We start from the raw sequence: 22,099 nt of genomic DNA, 5'->3' as shown, positions 1-22,099 counted from the left end.
CAAGTATTTTATTTAACTCACTATTGAGGAAACTGGTAAGATGTTAAAATCAGTTCAAAGGGAAATTTGAAGAGCTACTCATTTATGTGTAGTAAAGGGATGCTGAAATAAAATTTTCAAATAAATGCAAAAATTCGTATATCTCCTGTGCAATTACCAATTGTAATCCACTGGACACAAGTAATTTGCTCTGTTGTACACAAGAATAATTCACATTATCAATTTTCTACATTTCATCAAATTGAAAAATTGCTCAAAGGCAATGAAAGATGGAGGTGATGTATGTGTGAACTTGAGAGAAGATTGACTGATTTTTATTTGTTTGTTTCTTTGTTTTTTGGTCCATTACAAAGCTTTCCATGGTTTTTCGTGACACAGGGTCTTGCTTTGAAAATCTGTGATCCCCAGTGATGAACAGTTTTTCGTACATGTGTTGGTTATATGTTGCATTCTGCTGTGAAATGCCTCTTCATTGTCTCTTGCCCATTTTTCTGGCCATGTTCTGATTGTGTGTGTATGTGTGTGTTACTCCTTTATATGTTATTGATAATAGTGCATTACAAGTTGTGTGTATTGTGAACACTTTTTGCTAGTTTATAACTTGTATTTTTACTTTCTTGAAGGTATTTTTTGATGAACAGTGGTTCTTAGTATAGTCAAATTTTTCTTATTTAAGAAAATTTTCCTTACCCTGTGGTCAAAAGATAGTCATCTTTTCCACTAAGTTTTTTAAAGTTGTTTTCGATGTTTAAGTCTTTGATCCATCTGGTGTTGATTTTTCGTATGGTACAATGTTAGGATCAAATTTCACCTTTTTAAAAATAAATAGATGTTATGGACTGACTGTATGTCATTCCCCCTACCCCAAATTCGTATGTTGAAGCTCTAACGTCCAATGTGTGGTATTTGGAGGTGGGGCCTTTGGGAGATAATTAGGGTTAGATGAGGTCATGAAGGTGGGGCCCTGGTTCAGTGAGGTTAGTGCTTTTATAAGAATAGATAACCAGAGAGCTTGCTGTTCCTTTCTGTCTTCTATGTGGACACAGCCAGAAGGTGGCCATCTGCAAGCCAGAAAGGGAGCTCTCACCAGAACCTGACCGTGCTGGCACCCTAATTGCAGACCTCCAGCCTCCAGAACTGTGAGGAAGTATTTCTGTTGTTTAAGCTATCTTGTCTATGGTATTTTGTAATGGTAGCTCGAAAAGACTAAAACATCTTGTTTTACACTTACTCTTTGGTACTTGATATTTTACTCTATCAGACAGTGCTTCTGTGGGGAGGATCAGGTTTATGTCTCAGTGATATCAGGGTAGGAGTTAGAGAGCCCCAGGCCTCAGAGAGCTTGAGTCAGTCAGTCACTCCTAACCCCATACAATATAATCTCAGGTCACTTCTTTACTGTTTCTCTTGAGGAAGAGGTTTGTGTAGGAGCAGAGGGGTGATGTGAAGAAGCAGCCAAGGGAGGTTAGTGTGTATCCAGCTGTTTTTCTCAGCTCCTATTTTCCTGAGGACCAGAGACCAGAGGTTGTCCCATATATGGGACCACGTCGTGTGCACATAGTTGCTGGGACACGAGAAAAGCAAAAACAGAACTTCAGTAGTTCTTTTTCTGTTTTGTTATCCCATGGCTTTGGTGGGCTGCCTCTTGCCTCAGGCCAAAGCCACCATTCCACACATACCAGTTCAAAATGGGTCTTTGTCACCGCAGGTGTTTCTCATAGGTCTCTCCATTTTTCCTGTGTAACTTCCCCAAGGGCTGATCTTCTGAAAGGGCATCAGCAGTTTTGCTAACTCATCATCTCTGTAGGAGTTGGAGCCAGTGTATAATTTTTCCTGGTCTTCTTAGACTTCCTTTGTATAATTACAGGTAACTTTAATCTGACCGAGCCAAGTGAGTAAGTTGAAGATTCCTCAGTCACCTGTAAGCCTTCTTGCCATGTCTGAAGCCCTCTATAGAGGCTGTGTAGAGGTGTAGGCTGGCTGTAACAAAGAGTCCTACAGAATCTTTTTGACCATCCAGTGGTATTTCACTGAATTTTCACCCAGCCAGTGTTGGCTTTTTGGAGCCAGAAAGCCAGCCTTTAGGTGGTGTGAGTTGCTCAGTTCTAAGAGGGTCTCTGACTTAACGTGGCTGTCTTTCTGCTTAGTCATATTACTTTAAATTCTAACTCTGGATAGTCATTCTTACCCAAAATGGCCCATGAATTTTAAAGTATTTTATTGCATCTTTCATGTAATTTGTATTCTGCTTATAATGAGTATATTAATATTAAAATGTTTTAAGTTTCTACATCAAAGAGACTTGGTGCTCCAGGAGAAAGTACTATATTTATCCTGTTGTTTTTCTTACTCTCTGCTCTACCTCTCTGCCCCCCTCAAATAGTCAATCCACCACATCATGCTATCTTCCATTATAAATCCATGTGTTGTACTTATTTTCCTTCTTTCTGTGCGCTTCCAGGGGAGAGGCCAGGACCTGTTTCTCATTTATTTTTGTATTCCTAGCTCTGGCATAGGTCCTGCCAGATTTGCCACAGAGTAGGTGCTCTATAATTGTTGAAGCAGTAAATACATAGCAAAGTACTTAGGATTCATAACAGGAGTTGCTTCCTAGGGGGAAAAGTATGTACTCATAATCATGTTGGGTCCTTATTTTGGCGTAGTTAGAATAAATGGTATGTGGGGTAGTTTGTAGGGGAGGGCTGGATTGAAAAGTATTTACTTGTAAGCTATGTCAAAAGGTTATTTTTTTTTGGTGGTACGCGGGCCTCTCACTATTGTGGCCTCTGCCGTTGCGGAGCACAGACTCTGGACGTGCAGGCTCAGCGGCCATGGCTCACGTGCCTAGCTGCTCCGCGGCATGTGGGATCTTCCCGGACTGGGGCATGAACCCGTGTGGCCTGCATCGGCAGGCGGACCTCCACCACTGCGCCACCAGGGAAGCCCTGTCAAAAGGGTTTGATAGGGATCTCTGAAGGGTCTTAAGCAGGTGGTTAACATGTTTAATATTTTGTTTTAAGAAGGTGATTTTGAGAATAGTATGAAATATATATTGGAACAGAGAGACTGCTTGGAAGGTAGTCCAGACAGAATGTAACTGAAGAGGGGGTAGACTCCAGAGAGGTTTAGCAGGTAGAATCTATAGAACTTGATGACTGATATTATTAACTGTTGGTTGGGGGAGGATGGGGGCAGGGAGAAGGAGAGGAAGAAATCAGGGATGACTCCTACATTGTGCAATTAAATGGATGGTAGTGCTATTTATTCCCAATGCATGTTCATGTGTAGAAATAACTTGTGGAGTAGGGATGGATAGGGTTTTGAAATAATTTAGTTTGAGATTTCTCTGAGATATTCAAGTGGAGATGTGCAAATCTGTGTATAATTCTTGGAGAGAGGTGGGGGCTTGAGGGAGAGATTTTTGGGTTAATAGATTTTCAGGAGTGGTTGAAGAAGAAATTGCTCAGGATTTGAGTACAAAAGCCTTGAGCACATCTAGTTTTAGTGGACAAGTACAGAAAAAGGCACTGGGAAGGAGATCAAGGAGAAACCGGGTGTTAATAAAGGATTTTTCAGTAACACCGTTGGCTTCCTCTCTTCCTGGAGACCAGATTTTCCTTTCAGCACCCTCTATTTGATCTTTGTCTTCAGACCTTTTCTTACTTTGAGCATTCTCTGCTGCGAGAGATTGTAGATGAAAATAGTTTTACTTTTGAACCCAGCAATTGCTGGTTCCTTTATATTTCCTTAAATTTTGCTTGAAAACAGAATACTTTAACTCATCTCTCTATCTGTACCTTCTACAATACTATACATATAAAAGAAATCAGTTGACACTTTGGACCTTCTGCTTGGGAATTACCTTAGCTAGAAGTAACAGTTCATTATCAACATTTTCTGCTTTTTAACTTAGCACAGGCAACAGTTTTACTAAATTTTCTGCCGCTTTTTAACAAGGGTCTTCTTTCCTCCAGCTTCTGAGAGCATTTTACTCACTCCTTTAAGGCTTTTCCAGTAACCTTCCCAAGGCTCATCAAGCTTTTGCTAATGAGATTCTTAGGGCCCTTCCACCTTGTGTCTACCACCCAATCCCAAAGCCAGTATCACATGTTTTTGTTATGTTAGTACTCTAGTTCCAGGTACTGAATTTTGTTCTGGTAATCGCTGGTTAATCGCTGTTTAACAAATCACCCCAAACCTAGTCCCAGAACCTGCATGACTTTTCCTTAACCAGCATTAGAAGTCACTCAGTGTCACTTCCACCACACTCTCTTGGTTGCTAGCAAGTTAAGTGCCACTCTGGATTTAAGGAGAAGGGAATTAGGCTCTACCTGTTTATGGGGAAGTGGCAAATTGACATCATAGAAGAGCATGTGGAATGGGAGATATTTTTGCAGCATATTCGGAAAATACAGTTTGCCCCAGATGGATGAAATAAAATACATAGGATTACAAAGGAAAGCAATTATACTAAAATATCATTACCAAACAAATTGTGATAAAGTAATATGTGCTTAATTAACATACTACACAACAAGATATAGTGGCAGGCCAATAGTAATTTAGTAAATTTGTAAGTACAGTATATATATTAGTAATTTTAGAGGTTTGGAGAAAATAAAGAAATAATTTATTTTGCCATCTAAGTTCATGGATCTTCTGAATTCTATCCACAGACCCTACTGCCCTAGGTTAAGAACTCTTGGATTAATATAATGGTGTTAGCAGAAGTCGTATTGCTGTGGACTGGAGAGGGAATTTGCATGAGGGCAGAGACGAAAGGGAGGACACCATAGGGTAAGTTCTATATAGTAGGATTTATTTGCCTTTTAAGCTAAAGGTTTTGTTGGTTTTTTTTGTTTGTTTTTTTTGTTTTTTTTTTTTTAGGTTTTGTTGTTTTTTTAGGTAGAGACTTAAATGTGTTTATGTAATGAAGGAAAGATACTAGTGAAGAGAGAAAGTTGAATACATTGGTAAGATAAAGGGTATTTCAAAGGTTTCTGAGAAGGCAAGAGAGAGTGTGGTCTTGAGCTTAGGTGAAAGCATTAGTCCTGGATGGAAGGAGAGGCAAAAGGAAGGGAGTTATGGATGTTTGCAGGTGCTGTTCTTTTATCAGGTCACATGCATTGAGAAAAATATAGATAAATAAATTCAACACAGGAGCGAGGGAGGCCAAGGCGGGCCTCAGAGAACGTTACAGCAGAGGTCCTGGAAAATAAAAGAATTTTGGGATTAGGGAAGGCAGGAAAAGGTAGTGAAATAAAGACAGAAAAAAGTAACTGATAATGTAAGTGATTGGATGCAGAAGACAAACTTTGCCTAGTTTACAGTTTTGTTTAGTGCCTTCTGTAGGCCAGTTCTCCGTTCTATGGATATGGAGACAAAGAAAGGTGGAATGAGAATAAAATGCAGTTATATATTTTGATATCTGCTTATTTAGAGTTAACTTTTTCTAAGTGTATTGTTTAGCATATGTAATTAATACTTGTAATGCCTTTGAAAGCCAAGGAGCTTCTTTTTCATGGTTATTTGGGATTGATATTGAAAAGCAGTATGTGTGTTTGCTGCTTCCATGCTTACAGCTGGATGGAAATTGGCTTCAAAGGGTCTATGGTTTTCTTTGTCATTAGCCAACAGATGCTTGCCACAGTGTTTTGCTCACTGAGTCTTTATTTAATGTGAGGGTAATGCATCTCTGTACACTCATGAGAAGAGCTGTGCAATACAGTAGCTCATTTGTGTATAACAAATATCTGCCTTTAGCCACACATTGATCCTTCACTAAATGATTTTTCTTTTTTGTTTCACCAGCCTGTTATCAACACCTGGTTGGCTTATCTGTCTTCAAATTGCTTTGACTTTCTAGTATGTTGATCCTGACTTTAGTATGTCTGTTTTATAGGGGAAATATTTTCTGTCAGAGAATTCTTCAGAAATTCTCAAAAAGTTAAAAAATTAAAAATTTCAGATCAGGACTATATATCATTAAAAAAGTTAGGTTTCTAGGCACAAATATTCATTTATACATGAGTATGGTATGAAATTGCTAATTTTCAATATTGCATATAATATATGCAATATTGTAATATTGTATATATTATATATACTTATGTATATATAAACTTATATATTATAAAATATATTTTACCGCAATAAAATATTTCTTAAATGTTTATTTATAATATATACAATATTACAAATATTATATATATACATACATATATATATTTAAAATTGTGGTAAAATGTCTAAGCTTTCTCCACAGCCCCTATCTTCCCTCAGCAACTGCCCTTTGGCTACCTTTCAGGCCTGGGGTTGCACATACCTGCATGAGGACCTTTCCTGGAAATGGGCTCTGCCATTTAGGCTAGGAGTTCTGGGATTCCAGGTCGGTGGAAAGTGGTCTCTTGGGGTGAGACCAAGTAAAGTGACACTTCCTCTTGGCCCTTTTCTCTGCTTATTACATGGAGAGAGGTGTGGCCACAGGAAGGCCAGATCCTGTTGCCTTGATCTAAGGGTAGTAGTGATTTTAATAGTCTTTTAATAAATCTACTAGATTTAGTTGCCTCCAAGTTTATTCCTTCCTTCTGTTGTATAGCCAGAAGGATTTCTCTAAACCAAAATCATTATCACATCCCTGCTTGAAACTTTTTAGTGCTTCACATTTTCGTTGAGATAAAGGCTAAACTCCTGACGTGGCTTTTTGAAGATCCTTTGTGCCCTGTTCTGGTCATTGCTTACTTTTGCTATTATTGAGCTCTGTTGTTGCCCTGCCAAATAAGTACTCTTTTCTACCTATACAACTTTGCACAGGCTGTAGGTCTGTCCTACTCCCCTCTCCTCATGAGCAATCTCTAGTATATTTACCAAACTCCTACTAATCATTTAATGCTCAGTGATTAGTGCACATTTTTTATAGCACTTGTTGCATTATGTAATATTTGCCTTTCTGTAAGCCATGCCCTCTGCCTCCAAAGGCAAGGGCTAATTTGATTCAGCATGCTGTTTCTTGTACTGATAGTGCGTGGTACACAATAAGTGCTTAATAAATGTGTGTTGAATGAAGACTGTAATTAGTGGAACACTTTAAATGTGAATTTCTCTAGAGAACTATGTTTGCAGAAAACTCCTGCATAACCAAGGTGATTGAGGAATGGAGTATTTCAATTATTGATTATGCTACATAACAGTGAATTTCAAATGATCAATTTTAGATAATTTTAATACAGAACAAAATGGATTAATACAGAATTTATCTGTATTAATTCATAAGATGCTTCAGCATGATCATTCTGAATTGTGTGGCTTTTTTAGAGCTATGGCTGAGGAAGCTGTGAGGATCAAGTGTTACCTGTAGTGTTGCTTTTTCACAAGCTGGGCCTTGTTTTATCAATTGAATCTCTAACACATTTACTGAGTGTTTTGTCTACCTAAAAAGTATACTATAAAATTAACACTAGGTAAAAGGGATTCAAAATTGCATTATTATCAAATATAGTTTTAAAAATGCTCAGAAGACAGGCAAGCAACGTACCTTAAGGTGTATGCACAATCTCAATTCACCAGAAAGCTTAGTACATTCAGGCTGTGCCTTTTGGATGACAATCCTTGATGAGTCCAAGTGAAGTCTTATGAACTGAGCTAAGCAGTTACTTTGATGGTAATCTCTGGCCATAACTATTTCAAGTGCTTGATCCCCACCCCAGTTATATATTTATTCTTCTCTTACATAGGAAGGTAGTGTGAGTGATTGCTGCTCATTTGTGTGTCAATGTAATGGTTCTTTTCTCTCACTCACCCAAAAATAATGTTGCCAGTTATTAGTTGCAAAACTCAGAAATTACTTTTATGCATTTGGCCCTCCATTTTCACATCTTTGAACGTGGTTTTGAGCAGAGACCTGTTTGGAACTCAGGGAACACGCTCTTATTTGCACAAACGGTCTGAAAACCTTCATGGTAGCTGAGCTCTGACCTCCTACATTGCTGTGCCATGTTCTCTTGTTAAACCTAGAAATCTTCCTTCAAAGCTTGATCCCTTTTAAAGCAAGAATTTGGAATATCAAGCAGATGTATATATATTTTTAATGACATTCAGAAAAATGTACTGTAAATGTAACTATTATTTAGATGCTGTATTTTTCAATTGGCTCATCTCTACTTGAGTCCTTTTAATCAGTTTCCCAGCCTGTCCCTTCAGCTGCATAATAATGCAGTATTTGTAGCATAATTATTTTATGAAAGTGAATCATCTTAAGTACAAGAACTGATTGACCTACGGGTTAACTACAGAATCTTACATGAAAGAAAGGGCAATTTAAAGGATTAAGTAATTTTTAAGAATGTGAATATTGGGGTCATCAGTGATAGAAACAACGTACTGCTTGATATGATAAAATATTCAGCAACTCACTAACCCAGCTGTCCTGTTTAAATAATCTATGAACAAACAGAATAAAAATAATTCTTGCTGCCGTGCACTAAACCAGTATCTACTGAGGTTTTAGTTTGGGAAATATGTCAAAAAACTTGTCTTTGATTTGAGCATTTTTATGTTAAGAAGCTGATTGATTCTATTAAATACAGAATGGAAACATCTATGTCTTTGTAGTATGACTTTAACATAATTATTAATTGAGTACAAGAATGTGATTGCTTGCTAAGGCATAGTTTTTTGTATTAGTCAAGTTATGAGTAAGAAAGGCTTTCAGTCTCTGTCTTAAGAGAAGCAGTATTCAGTGTCCCAGGTTTTACTCATGGTTCCATCACTAACTGGCTAGCTAACTTTGGTGCCTTGGGTTTTCTCATGAGTCAAATTAACTACCTCATAGTGAAGATCAACTGGATCTTGTATGTGAAAGTCCTCTATAAAATGTATGCCACATTTAGTAGTTAAGCAAGATTTTAGCCCCTTTTCTGCCTGCTTTTTAACTTTGGGCTGGTCACTTAACCTCTCTGAGCTTTTATTTCTTCATAGGTAAAACAGAGGAGTTTGGCCTGTAGTATATTCAACGGGGGGAGTACTATTTACATTGTATTTATTGCTTATAACCTATAATTTATTATTTTTTCTCTCTCTTTTTTTAACATGTGTTTGCCCCTATTCCTTTAATGGATATTGTGATTACCGTGTAAGACTGGATTCCATTAATCTTCACCTATTACGTTTCATTTAATCTTCCTCTCAATCTTGTGAAAGGAGTTGGTATTATCCTCATTCTACTGATGAGGAAAACTGAGGTTCAATTTAGTGTTAGAGGTAGGATTCTAGATGCCAGTGTTCTTTTTTTTAAAATAGCATGTGGCTTGAAGACACATTGCCACATACCTCATCTAAAGCAAGCTTTTGATCTCCATTATTTTTCTATTCTTTTGTCCCAAAATGAATAGAGCCTTACCAAAATGCTTTTGTAGAGAAATGTGTCTATTCAATAGCAGTAAGCATGGTTCGGGAATTTTTACATTATAGACCATTACAAAAAATCTTGTTGGCATTATGCAGCAGTGCTGTATATCCGTGAATCTTTCAGTGCTGGAAAATATAGTTTGTCCTTCAAATAAGATGAGTTCTATTTTAATAGATGTGTTTTATTTTTAAAATATAGCATTGTTTAATGTTATAGATGCTTTTAAACTCAAAGACTTATTTTGTGCTTACCAGTACTTACTAATTTTTTTTTTTTTTTAAATCCTAATTTGTGATTCTAGGAAAAGCATTACCCATGGCAAACTTTTCAAAAATTTCTGTTCTAGGCAGGTATTATTTTATGGTATCCATTGTTTATATTTAAATTTTAAAAAGAGATCTATCTCTGGACTATCTGGAATAAGTAGATCTGGCAGGGATTAGGACAAGCATGTCCAGAAACATTCATTTCCGTCTAGAGTTCATTTATGATTTCTGTGTTTTAACATGCCAGCCTTAGATATTGATCTTACTTAGAACATTATTGCTCTTAGAGTGACTGAAACACTGGTTCTGCTAAGACTGTGATGCTGATCCTTTCTGATTCAGAAACCTCTGCCCTTGGGACATTCCTTAACTCATGTTTCTCTTTTTTTCTATTGACAGTTCCCTGGTGGTCATTACTAGTCCAAAAGCGAGTTCCCATGAATAGCTCATTGGTCACAGTTTTATTTTTATCTTCCCAACTGATGACTTCGAAATGGCTGTGGCATTTTGAAGGAGACCTTATCTGCTGTCATTCTTAACCCTATTCATGAAACTCCAGCCACATAGACCTTCTTTTCTGTTCTGTAAAGTCATTCTAGCTTCAGGGACTTCTACTACTTGTAGCTCTGTGGGAATCGTTTTCTCCCAGACTGTTGCTTGGCTGTATCCTTCTTGTCATTTTTAAGTCTCAGCTTTAAATGTTCCTTCTTCAAAGAGGTTTTCCTTGACAACTCACTATAAATTAGTGCTTCTCCAACACTATCAAATGGCCATATTTTATTTTCTTCTTAACACCTAATGACTAACTGATAGTTATTTATTTCTTGTTTATCTCCTCTGTTGGGGACATAGACATTCTGTTTTGTTTAATGCTGTATCCCCAGCACTTAGAACAATGTCTGCCATAGTAGGCATTCCAGTTAATATTTGTTGAATGACGAAAAGAATGCTTTTTCTATTGGCTACTTATAAAATTCTTTTTTTTAAAGCTTTTTCTTTTCTTTATTTCTTTATTTTCTGGTAATCAGGAAGGTACAATGAGTGTTTTTGCAATAAATGTTTATGTACTTTTGACGTTTTTCTCTTCCTTTGCTGTTCTGTTCCCTAGTTAAATTCTTTCAGAGGAAAGGGGAAAGCCTTCTAATTTTCAAACTCCTGAGATATGACTGTTTCGATTTATCTACTGCTTGCCAGGTGGATGTCTGAGCTGGTGCAGCCTAGTCACAAAAGCAATTAACAGGTAGGAAAATTGGCTCCTAACAGCTGCTTCAGTCCTGCTTGAGTTGGTCTCTCCCCCAAGGGACTGTCACTGTCAACCTAGCAAAATGAAATTGCCTTCCCATAACCATTTTTTTCGAGGATTATAGAACAGAAACAAATTCTTGGTTTATAAAATGAGTTAAAATGTGTCAAAAGAATAAAACAGAATAATGATCTGCTGCTGCAATTTGAATTATGAGGCACGGCAGCAACGTTTATTTTTAGAAGAGTTGACATTGAAACTGTAGAACTTTTAGTTCTATTGAAATGACTTTATTTTGCCAAAAGGGTAGATTTAATAACTTATTTATTGGTGTTGGTGAGGAAAATGACAGTTCTATAAAATATAATTTTTGACCCTCAACGCTTTGGTTTGTGACAGTTTTTGAGTCCTTGCTCCTTCACTTAACTCTATGGAAAGGGGCAGGTTTTGGAAAGAATGCAACTTGATTTACATTCCATTTTATTCCCCTACTGTTAATTCATTCAGTATGGATTCCATTTGATCATGATAGATCATAACCATTGTTATGTGCTATAACCAATGTATGCATTTAAAAATGGATTTAAATGGGTTTTATATTAACAGTATGCCAGTTCTGGGTTTTATATTGACATATGCCTCAATGTTAGCAAACATGGCATTGGTTTCTCTTGATTCTTTTTTTTTTTAAAAATAAATTTATTTATTTATTTTTGGCTGTGTTGGGTCTTCATTGCTGTGCGCGGGCTTTCTCTGGTTGCTGTGAGCGGGAGCTACTCTTCATTGCGGTGTACGGGCTTCTCATTGTGGTGGCTTCTGTTGTTGTGGAGCACGGGCTCTGGGCATGTGGGCTTCATTAGTTGTGGCATGCGGGCTCAGTAGTTGTGGCACGCCAGCTCTAGAGCACAGGCTCAGTAGTTGTGGTGCACGGGCTTAGTTGCTCTGTGGCATGTGGGATCTTCCCGGACCAGGGCTCGAACCCATGTCCACTGCATTGGCAGGTGGATTCTTTTTTTTTTTTTTTTTTTTTGCGGTACGCGGGCCTCTCACCGCTGTGGCCTCTCCCGCTGCGGAGCACAGGCTCCGGACGCGCAGGCCCAGCGGCCCTGGCTCACGGACCCAGCCGCTCCACGGCATGCGGGATCCTCCCGGACCGGGGCACGAACCCGCGTCCCCTGCATTGGCAGGCGGACTCTCAACCGCTGCGCCACCAGGGAAGCCCGGCAGGTGGATTCTTAACCACTGTGCCACCAGGGAAGCCCTCTTTTGATTCTTTTTGATAACTTTTATTTGATGTGATTTCCAATCTGAGCTAGTTGTGAAATGTGCTCCCCTTGAAAGTTGCCTTCTAGTCAGTACTCCCTTCCTTTCATCCCTTTTGTATCACTGGCCTCTTAGGAAGCTAAAAGAGTTTGTGTCATTAAACTGTGCTTTAATATTTTGTCAAAAAATTAAGAGAAGATTCTTGCACAGTGAGGATATTAACTTAGTTTTTGGATGAATGAGATGTGCTTTTGTTATGCTAATATGGCAATTCATGGTGTTCCTCTAGGTAACTTCAGGATGGGGCCTGGTCACCAGAAACACCAACCACATGATTAGAGGGTTGGGACTTTGGGCCAGTCTGACTTCTGGGGAGGTAGAGAAGGTTTGGAGATTGAGTTTAATCATGTGGCCAGTGATTTAGTCAATTATGCCTATGTAATGAAACCCTAATAAAAACTCTGGACACCAAAGCTCAGTGGCGTTTTTTGATTGGTTAAGGTATTGATGTGTTGGGAGGATGATGCACCCTCACTCATGGGGAGAGGGCATGGAAGCCCTTCATTCAGGACCATCTCAGACCTTGCAATATGTGTATCCTTTATAATAAAACTATAATCATAAGTATAATGCTTTTCTGAGTTATGGGAGTTGTCCTAGCAAGTTATCAAACTGAAGTGATCATAGAAATCTCTGAATTTGTGGCCAGTTAATTAGAAATGCAGGTGGCCTGGAGATCCCTGAAGTGTGGCTGGCATCTAAAGTAAGTGCAGTCTTGTTTGGGATAATGCCCTTTGGTTTGTGGGTTCTAGACTAACTCTGAGTGGTTAGTGCTAAAACTGAATTGCAGTACACTCATTTAAGGTTGAAGCAGAATAGTGGTACATTTGTTATCATTAATGAACCAATATTGATATATTATATGAACTAAAGCCCAAAGTTTGCATTAGGGTTCACTCTTTATGTTGTACACCTTCATGGGTTTTGACAAATTCATAATGTCCTGGGTCTACCATTATAGTATCGTACAGAATAGTTTTACTGCCCAGTAAATCCTCTGTGTTCTACCTGTTCATCCCTCCCTCTCTTGCCCCCAGACTGCTGATACAGCCACTCATCGTTTTACTGTTTCTATAGTTTTGCCTTTTTCAGACTGTCATATAGTTAAAATCATATAATATAGTCTTTTCACACTGGCTTCTTTCACATAGCAATATACCTTTAGGTATATAAGCAATATACCTTTAGGAACCTTAAGGTTCCTCCATGTCTTTTTGTGACTTGATAACTCGTTTATTTTCATTGCTGAATAATACTTCATTGTGTGCATTTACCATAGTTTATCCATTTACCAATTGAAGGATATCTTGATTTCTTCCAGGTTTTTGCAATTATGAATAAAGCTGCTATAAACATTCATGTGCAGATTTTTTTGTGGACATTGGTTCTCAAATCAGACTGCAATTGCTAGATCATATAATAAGACTCAGTTTAGCTTTGTAAGAAATTGCCAAACTGTTTTCCAAAGTGATTGTACCATTTTGCATACTTACCAGCAATGAATGAGAGTTCCTGTTGCTCCACATCCTTGTCAGCATTTGGTGTTGTCAGTGTTTTGAATTTTAGCCATTCTAATAGGTGTATGGTGTAGTATCTCATTGTTTTAATTTGCAATTCCCTAATGGCCTATGATGTTGAGCATCTTTACATGTGTTTATTTTTTCACATGTATATCTTTTTTGGTTAGGTGTCTTTAGGTCTTTTGTTTACTTTTTATTTATTTATTTATTTTTTTGTTGTGCCACGTAGCATGCAGGATCTTAGTTCCCTGACCAGAGATTAAACCCTTGCCCCCTCCATTGGGAGCACAGAGTCTTAACCACTGGACCACCAGGGAAGTCCCATCTCCTTTTTTTTTTTTTTTTTTGGCTTTGTTGGGTTCTCGTTACTGCCTGCAGGCTTTCTCTAGTTGTGGCAAGCAGGGGCTGCTCTTCATTGCGGTGTGCAGGCTTCTCATTGAGGTATCTTCTCTTGTTGCGGAGTGCAGGTTCTAGGCATGCAGGCTTCAGTAGTTGCAGCACATGGGCTTCAGTAGTTGTGGTGCGCAGGCTCAGTAGTTGTGGCTCGCAGGCTCAGTAGTTGCAGCTCACGGGCTCTAGAGTACAGGCTCAGTAGTTGTGGCACATGGGCTCAGTTGCTCCGTGGCATGTGGGATCTTCCAGGGCTCGAACCCATGTCCTCTGCATTGGCAGGCGGATTCTTATCCATTGCACCACCAGGGAAGTCCCCCATCTACTTTTTTTTTAAATGCTCATCTATTTATTTTTTATTTTTTTAAACATCTTTATTGGAGTATAATTGCTTTACAATGGTGTGTTAGTTTCTGCTTTATAACAAAGTGAATCAGTTATACATATACATATGTTCCCATATCTCTTCCCTCTTGCGTCTCCCTTCCTCCCACCCTGCCTATCCCACCCCTCTAGGTGGTCACAAAGCATGGAGCTGATCTCCCTGTGCTATGAGGCTGCTTTCCACTAGCTATCTATTTTACGTTTGGTAGTGTATATGTGTCCATGCCACTCTATCACTTTGTCACAGCTTACCGTTCCCCCTCCCCATATCTTCAAGTCCATTCTCTAGTAGGTCTGTGTCTTTATTCCTATCTTACCCCTAGGTTCTTCATGACATTTTTTTTTTCTTAGATTCCATATATATGTGTTAGCATACGGTATTTGTCTTTCTTTTTCTGACTTACTTCACTCTTTATTTATTTATTTTTGGCTGTGTTGGGTCTTCATTTCTGTGCGAGGTCTTTCTCTAGTTGCGGCAAGCGGGGGCCACTCTTCATCGCAGCGCGTGGGCCTCTCACTATCGCGGCCTCTTGTGTTGCACAGCACGGGCTCCAGATGCGCAGGCTCAGTAGTTGTGGCTCACGGGCCTAGTTGCTCCGTGGCATGTGGGATCTTCCCAGACCAGGGCTCGAACCTGTGTTCCCTGCATTGGCAGGCAGATTCCCAACCACTGTGCCACCAGGGAAGCCCCCCCACCATCTACTTTTAATCATGTTTTTGTTTTCTTATTGTTGAGTTTGAGTTCTTTGTATATTTTGGGTAACACTCCTTTATCAGATTTACTTTTGCTAATATTTCTCCCAGTGCGTGACTTGTCTTTTCATTAACTATGTCTTTCACAGAACAGAAGTTTTTAATTTTAATGAAGTCCAACTTATAGGTTTCTTTATTACTTGGATCATGCTTTTGGTGTAGTATCTAAAAAGTCATCATTAGGGACTTCCCTTGTGGTCCAGTGCTTAGGACTTCGCCTTCCAGTGCAGGGGATGCAAGTTTAATCCCTGGTCAGGGAGGTGAGATCCCACAAGATCCCACATGCCTCACGGCCAAAAAACCAAAACATAAAGCAGAAGCAATATTGTAACAAATTGCATAAAGACTTTAAAAATGGTCCACATCAAAAAATCTTTAAAAAAAAAAAAGTCATCATCAAACCCAAGGTCACTTAGATTTTTTTCCTGTTATTTTCCAGAATTTTAGTTTTGTGTTTTACATTTAGCTTTGTGATCTATTTTGAGTTAATTTTGTGTGTTTTGTTTTCATTTTTTAAAAATTATAAGATATTTGAAGCATGCAGATCCATATTAAGACTAACATATTGACCAATATATAAAGTGCCTACCAAAAATATATTACCAGTTTATCTTATAAATACACAGATTATAAAATCAAGGTAGTTGAGACCCCTGTGCATCCCTCCCAGTCTCATCCCTCTCCCTGTCTCAGAAGTAATCAGTTTTATGAATTTGCTGTTTTTCAAACCTATGCATGTTTTTATAGTTTACTAAATATTTGTGTATCATATTATATGGTGCTTTTATAAGTTTCAAAATTTCACATTAACAACATTATGGAGATTTCCCTGGTGGTGCAGTGAATAAGACTCCACGCTTCCAACGCAGTGGGCCTGGGTTCGATCCCTGTTGAGGGAACTAGATCCCACATGCGTGCTGCAACTAGGAGTTTGCATGCCACAACTAAGGAGCCCTGGAGCCACAACTAAGGAGCCCGCCTGCCACAAGTAAGACCTGGTGCAACCAAATAAGTAAATAAATATTTTTTAAAAACCCAACATTGTGTATGTTACACCTATTTCAGCAACTTATTTCAAACTCTGCATTGTTTTTGCGATTTAGGGGATTTTTTTTTTTTTTTTTTTTACCGTAGGAAAGAATGTTTCTTTAATTAGTGAGCAATTTAATGTTAAATAATTAATTTATTAGCAGTTGTATTTTATCTTGGTTTCCTATATTAGTATAGACAGACTAGTTCTGACCTGTGGATTAAATTTTTCAACCCTCAAACATTGTATTTAAACTTTATTATAGGATGTGGTTTTTAGAGGTGTACTGAAGTGATTCTAAAAAGCTATTTTTTGTTTTACGAATTTTTTTTTTTTTTTTTTTGGTGTGTGTGTGGGAGGTTTTTAGAATGCAAACACAAGTGACATTAGATCAGTGATATGGTGTTCCACAGCTACCCTGTTAAGGATACTCAACAGAAGCCAGAAAGACTTAATTATTTAAAGCATGCTTCTAGTTGGAGAGCCTACCTTTTATAGATTTCTTTCTGGGGGCTCTTTTTAAGCTGTGGGTTTTCTTTACTATAATCATCAGTTTCTGAAAGAGAGCACCATTTCTAGGATAAATCAGAAGATCCCTACAATTCAAGGTGGAGGTAAAGCTGTAGCTTCCTCTCTCAGCTTTAGGAAGGTTACTTGATTTTGCTTGGTGTAGTAGGTAGGGTTGAAGCTAACTGTTTATGCTGATGTATGCAGCAAGTTTCATCCAGTCAAAGCAGAAGCTGTCAGGTCTATGTAGAATTTTCTGTGACCTAAATTAAATCTGCATCACACAGGATTGCAGTCTTTAGAGAAGGCTACTCCCTTTGTCTGTTGTATTAATTGTGCATTTGTTGATTTGATTATTGTTGCTCATTTTACATCCTTTGGTGTATAGTTTGGGTTCAGTAGCAAAAAAAGCTTGAAATTTCTACTGTTTTGTACACTTGAAAAATAATGACCTCCCTCTTCCCCCAGATCATTTATTATAGATTTCAGAAAGCTGTGTAATGGCACATCCAATTCAGATTATTTTGCTAACGACATCCTGAAGAACCTATTATATTGTAAAGCATCACTGGCAGATTCAGTTGTAATTTAATGAGAATAGACCAATATGCCAAGGGAAGTGATTTTTTAAGTTCTTGCTCTTCCTGCTCAGCTGTGTTGTGTGAAATGCTAAAATAGTTTCTTCCTCTTTGTCCATTTCAAGGATGAAATGTGTTCCAGATTTTTTCTCCCCACCCTTTCTGTTTAAGACTGTGTTTGTATCAGTGCTATACTAATAAAGGGGTACTGAACAGTGACTTTCTTCCTACTTAATTTTCTGAAGTTCATTTTCTACATGATGCCATGGTTTTAGATGTTATTTCATTCACAGGAATTGGTCCGTGGTATAAACATTTTGTAACATGATTTCTATGACAAGTGTGTAAATTAAAAATTGAGTTTGTGTAGATTCTCTGTGCCAGGTCATAGTGTATCGCCTGTTTGGGATTTTATCTTCAGGGTCTTTATATGGCAGGTGTTGTACTCAGATTAATCTCAGGATGTTATAGACCTATTAATTGCAGACAAATCATCAAATTCTCCGTTTGGTCAGTTTGGTCATATGGTTGCTTTAGATTATGGATTATAATCTTAATGATCATACTTTCTTGATTTAAAAAAATCAATATTTACTGAATTTTTCTCTCAAATATGTAAAATATTCCTGGCTCCTTTAAAAATAAATTATATTAATTTTGTCTTAGCATACTTAGAACAGTTTTTTGTTTAAGTAGAGCTCTTACGAATATATTGTCCCAGGTGAGTTTATTTGGATTTCCTTTTCTCCCCTACCTATTTCCCAAACTTTAGGAGAAGAGTCATGCTTCTCACTTTTGGCATCCCAAGGGCTAGACCCATGTCTTGATTGGTTATTTTGTTGTTATTTTTATCCCACTCATTTCCCTGTTTCTACTCATTTTGCTTCCTCCCATAAGCACCCACTCTAATCTAGTTAGTATATATCTTTATTTTATTTTATTTTATTTATTTATTTTTTTGCGGTATGCAGGCCTCTCACTGTTGTGGCCTCTCCCATTGTGGAGCACAGGCTCCGGACGTGCAGGCTCCGGACACACAGGCTCAGCGGCCATGGCTCACGGGCCCAGCCACTCTGTGGCATGTGGGATCCTCCTGGACCGGGACACGAACCCGTGTCCCCTGCATCAGCAGGTGGACTCTCAACCACTGCGCCACCAGGGAAGCCCTATTTTATTTTTTAAAATATTTATTTGTTTATTTGGTTGCTCTGGGTCTTAATTGCGGCTTGCCAGCTCCTTAGTTGTGGCATGCAGCCTCCTTAGTTGTGGCATGTGAACTCTTAGTTGTGGCATGCATGTGGGATCTAGTTCCCTGACCAGGGATCAAACCCAGGCCCCCTGCATTGGGAGTGTAGAGGCTTATCCACTGCGCCACCAGGGAAATCCCTAATATACGTCTTTAGATCTTTCTATATCTTTGGAAAATACATAGTGTTTTCTGTGTATAGTTTGTAATTTTCATAAATGGCATTGACTGTACATCTTACTTTATTCTTTTAAAAAAAATTCAGCCCTGCATTTAAATGATTTATCCTGTGGCTGTATGTAATTCTGGTTCCTTACTTCTGACTGTTGTATTCTATGTTCATACTCTTATCCATGCATGCTACGTATCCATCTTACTTATACTCCCCTACTGATGTTTATGTTCCATAAACAATGCTACAGTAATAATCTTTGTTTTATTTTATGGAGATATATACTGAAGGGTGGGATTGGTGGGTTTTTGGGTTTCCATTATTAAGTTTGCTAAGTATTACCAGATTGCTCTGTAGAAAGACTAGACAGTTTATACTCCTTTGAGCTGTGCATGAGGGCTCACAGACCATTTTCCATGTAAGCAATGTGGCCACCTAACTGGCCTGAGGAGTTGCTTTTATGGGCATGATTTGTAAGCTCCCAAATTATTTGTCTATGAATAAGATAAAACCAAAACAGGTTGCTATCAGTCCTCCACTGAGAAGGGACTCATGAGTGGAAAAGCTGCCATTGTTCCTAGTAAACTTCTCTATAAAGGGAGATTTTTGATGAGAGACTGTGAAGGTGAGCCCTCATTACCAAATACCTTGGCCTACCAGCCATGTGGAGTTTAGCTCAGCAAGCTGTGCATGATTAGATTCTTTGTGTCAAGCATGGTTTTTGTCATACAGATGTGGATGAAGCAGACCCTCTGCTCCTGAAGCTCTTTGGTTGTAGGGCAAGTGGATGCAGTACTGTGTGGTTATCTCTTTTTTCAGGAGACTTCTTTGCTTCATCTGTGAGAAGTTATATCTGATCATGCAGTCTTTCATGGCAGCCCTCCTTGTTCACTGTTAATTCTTTCTACTTTACTTTCTGGGATCTCACCAGTTATCATCGTACCTGACCTGGTAAAAGACCCCTTAGGAAGGGGTGTTATTTGTCTGGCATTTGTATCCTGAAGTGTGATGATTGGGGTGTGAGGGATGGCATGTTGGTAAGTCCCTTTGAATTGGTGAAATGGAAATCAGAAAATATTATCTAGAAGCATGGATTAATTAAAAGTATATTATTGTATAGTGGCAAGAATACAGATAATAGTGTTGGTCAAAATAGCAGACAAAACACACCTTCCAATCTTTACACATCTAAGTTCCCATTGAAAAAACCAATAGATGAATAGATGGATGGGGAAATACCTGCATATGTGTTGGAAACTAAAGCTTGATGCCACTCACATGCCAAAAAGCCCAGAATAATTTTTGTTAAGCAACATTGTTGATGAATGAAAGAAGTAATTGATGGAGTACACCTGAGGAGAACCTTCCTGAGAGAGAACTCCTCATTTGGGAGGGGCCAAGTCTATAAGAATGGTCCTACAAGGCACAACACTTAAATTTCTCTCTGGTCTCTTGGACCGGAAGTATTGATACTTTGTAAACAGTGTTCATAGATCCAGAGTTTGTCTCTAGTACCTCCCTAAAAGGAGCCTGTCCATATAAGTGGTCTAGTCACTAAGTTCCCAGCTACCAACACCACCGTTTCCAACCTCCATTCTGGTTGCTGGATCTCCCACCTATCAATCTAGTGAGGTTTTTGTTCTCAGAAACATTGTCATTAAAAGGTGTGAGAGCTGAATATCAGTTGTGAGAAGGGAGCAATCTGAAAGGATTCTGAGGGATGAAAACTATAGTGACCAAGTTAAAATCTGCTATGGATGCAGTAGATAACAAATTAGACACTACAGAAAGACAAACTTGTGAAATGTTTTCCAAACTACAAAGGCAAAAGATGGGGCAATGAAAATGATCGGAAAATAAGATAAAGGAAGGATAGGTAGGGAGAAAAAAATGTACAAATTGTAGGGCTTTCAGAGAGAAAGAGATGCAGCAGATACATTGTTCAGAGAAATAATAGAAGAAAACATTGCTGACCCAAAATTAATACAAACAAATATGAAACTGTATCCTACTGGACTTTTCAGATTTGGAGGCATTTCTACTAGTGACAGTATAAAAGGAACTGAACTGATGGAGGTACAGAGAGCCAATTCCTAAATTCTCCTCCCATGAAAGAGCAGACTACCTGGGTTGTAAATGGAAATGATGCTAAGTATATCCTACTAAATATGCTCCACTTCTGAGGACAAGAGCAAGCAGGAGCAACAGGTAGAAAGCTGGCAAGATGGGAGGCTTTCATCCTGGAATAAAGGGTAGTCAGGACCAGAAAGACTACACGTTGGGGTTTGATCATTAGAAAAGAGAAGAAAGAATTATCATTACTCGCAGGTGATACAATGATCTACCTAAAAATCTAAAGAAAATTACCTGAAAACCTATCTGAACTAATATTAAGTTACATGGTTGTTTACCAACTAAGCATACCAAAATTAGTGATTTTTCAATATTCTAGCAATACCTATTTAGAAACTGTAATGGAAAAAAGAAATCCCATAAGTATTTAGAGAGAAAAAACCCCAAAAAGTATAGGAATTATTTTAAGGAAACTTAATTTTACATCAGAATATAAAGAGACTTGAATAAGTAGAAAGATTAAACATGTTTCTGATTAGGAAGACTCAGTATTTTACAGATTCTTTCCAAATCCATGATTTAATGCAATCCTAGTCAAAATCCTAACCAACTGTTTTTGATCCAGAGGTGGAGTGCGTAGGGAAATTTAACAGATTTTTCTGAAATGGACCTAGAAGGATAAATTTAAGAGAACACTTTTTTTTTTTTTTTTTTGCGGTATGCAGGCCTGTCACTGTTGTGGCCTCTCCCATTGCAGAGCACAGGCTCCGGACGCGCAGGCTCAGCGGCCATGGCTCACGGGCCTAGCCGCTCCGCGGCATGTGGGATCTTCCCGGACCGGGACACGAACCCATGTCCCCTGCATCGGCAGGCGGACTCTCAACCACTGCGCCACCAGGGAAGCCTGATTTTTTTCTTTCTTATAGAAAAAGAAATATCTTAAATTTTAGATTATGAAGAAATTTAATACATGAGCTACTGTTTCTGTAGTCTAAAAATCTTTCTATACCTTCTGTATCTTTGTATACCTGTTAAGCAACTTGATGGTAGATGTTTTGCTACGTCCGACTTTTTTGTTTTTGTTTTTTAAATGTGATCCTAAATCTTTTTTTTTTTTTAAATTTTTATTGGGGTATGGTTGCTTTTGACTTGTTCTGTTTGTTTGGTTGCCTAATTGGCATGTAGATTTTTCAGTTAAGTTTTCCAGT

General features: G+C 38.3%; 1 protein-coding gene across 3 annotated transcripts in view; it reads left to right on the top strand.

Annotated features, from left to right (window-relative positions):
* The window catches only part of PEAK1 (pseudopodium enriched atypical kinase 1), a 299,273-nt gene that overhangs the window by 62,693 nt on the left and 214,481 nt on the right, over positions 1-22,099 (top strand). For 2 of the 3 annotated variants that reach the window (XM_079911999.1, XM_079912001.1), the window contains exons 3-4: positions 1,047-1,139; positions 4,677-4,797. The exons of the other annotated variant lie outside the window; for it this stretch is intronic. The gene's annotated coding sequence lies outside the window, so the exon portion shown is untranslated. The remainder of the gene's footprint in view (positions 1-1,046; positions 1,140-4,676; positions 4,798-22,099) is intronic. 3 annotated transcript variants of the gene reach the window in all.

The sequence above is a fragment of the Stenella coeruleoalba genome, assembly GCF_951394435.1.
Source record: "Stenella coeruleoalba genome assembly, chromosome: 2".
Taxonomy (NCBI): Eukaryota; Metazoa; Chordata; class Mammalia; order Artiodactyla; family Delphinidae; genus Stenella; species Stenella coeruleoalba.
Note: the sequence above shows the minus strand (reverse complement) of the source record. Positions and strands in the feature narration are given on the sequence as shown.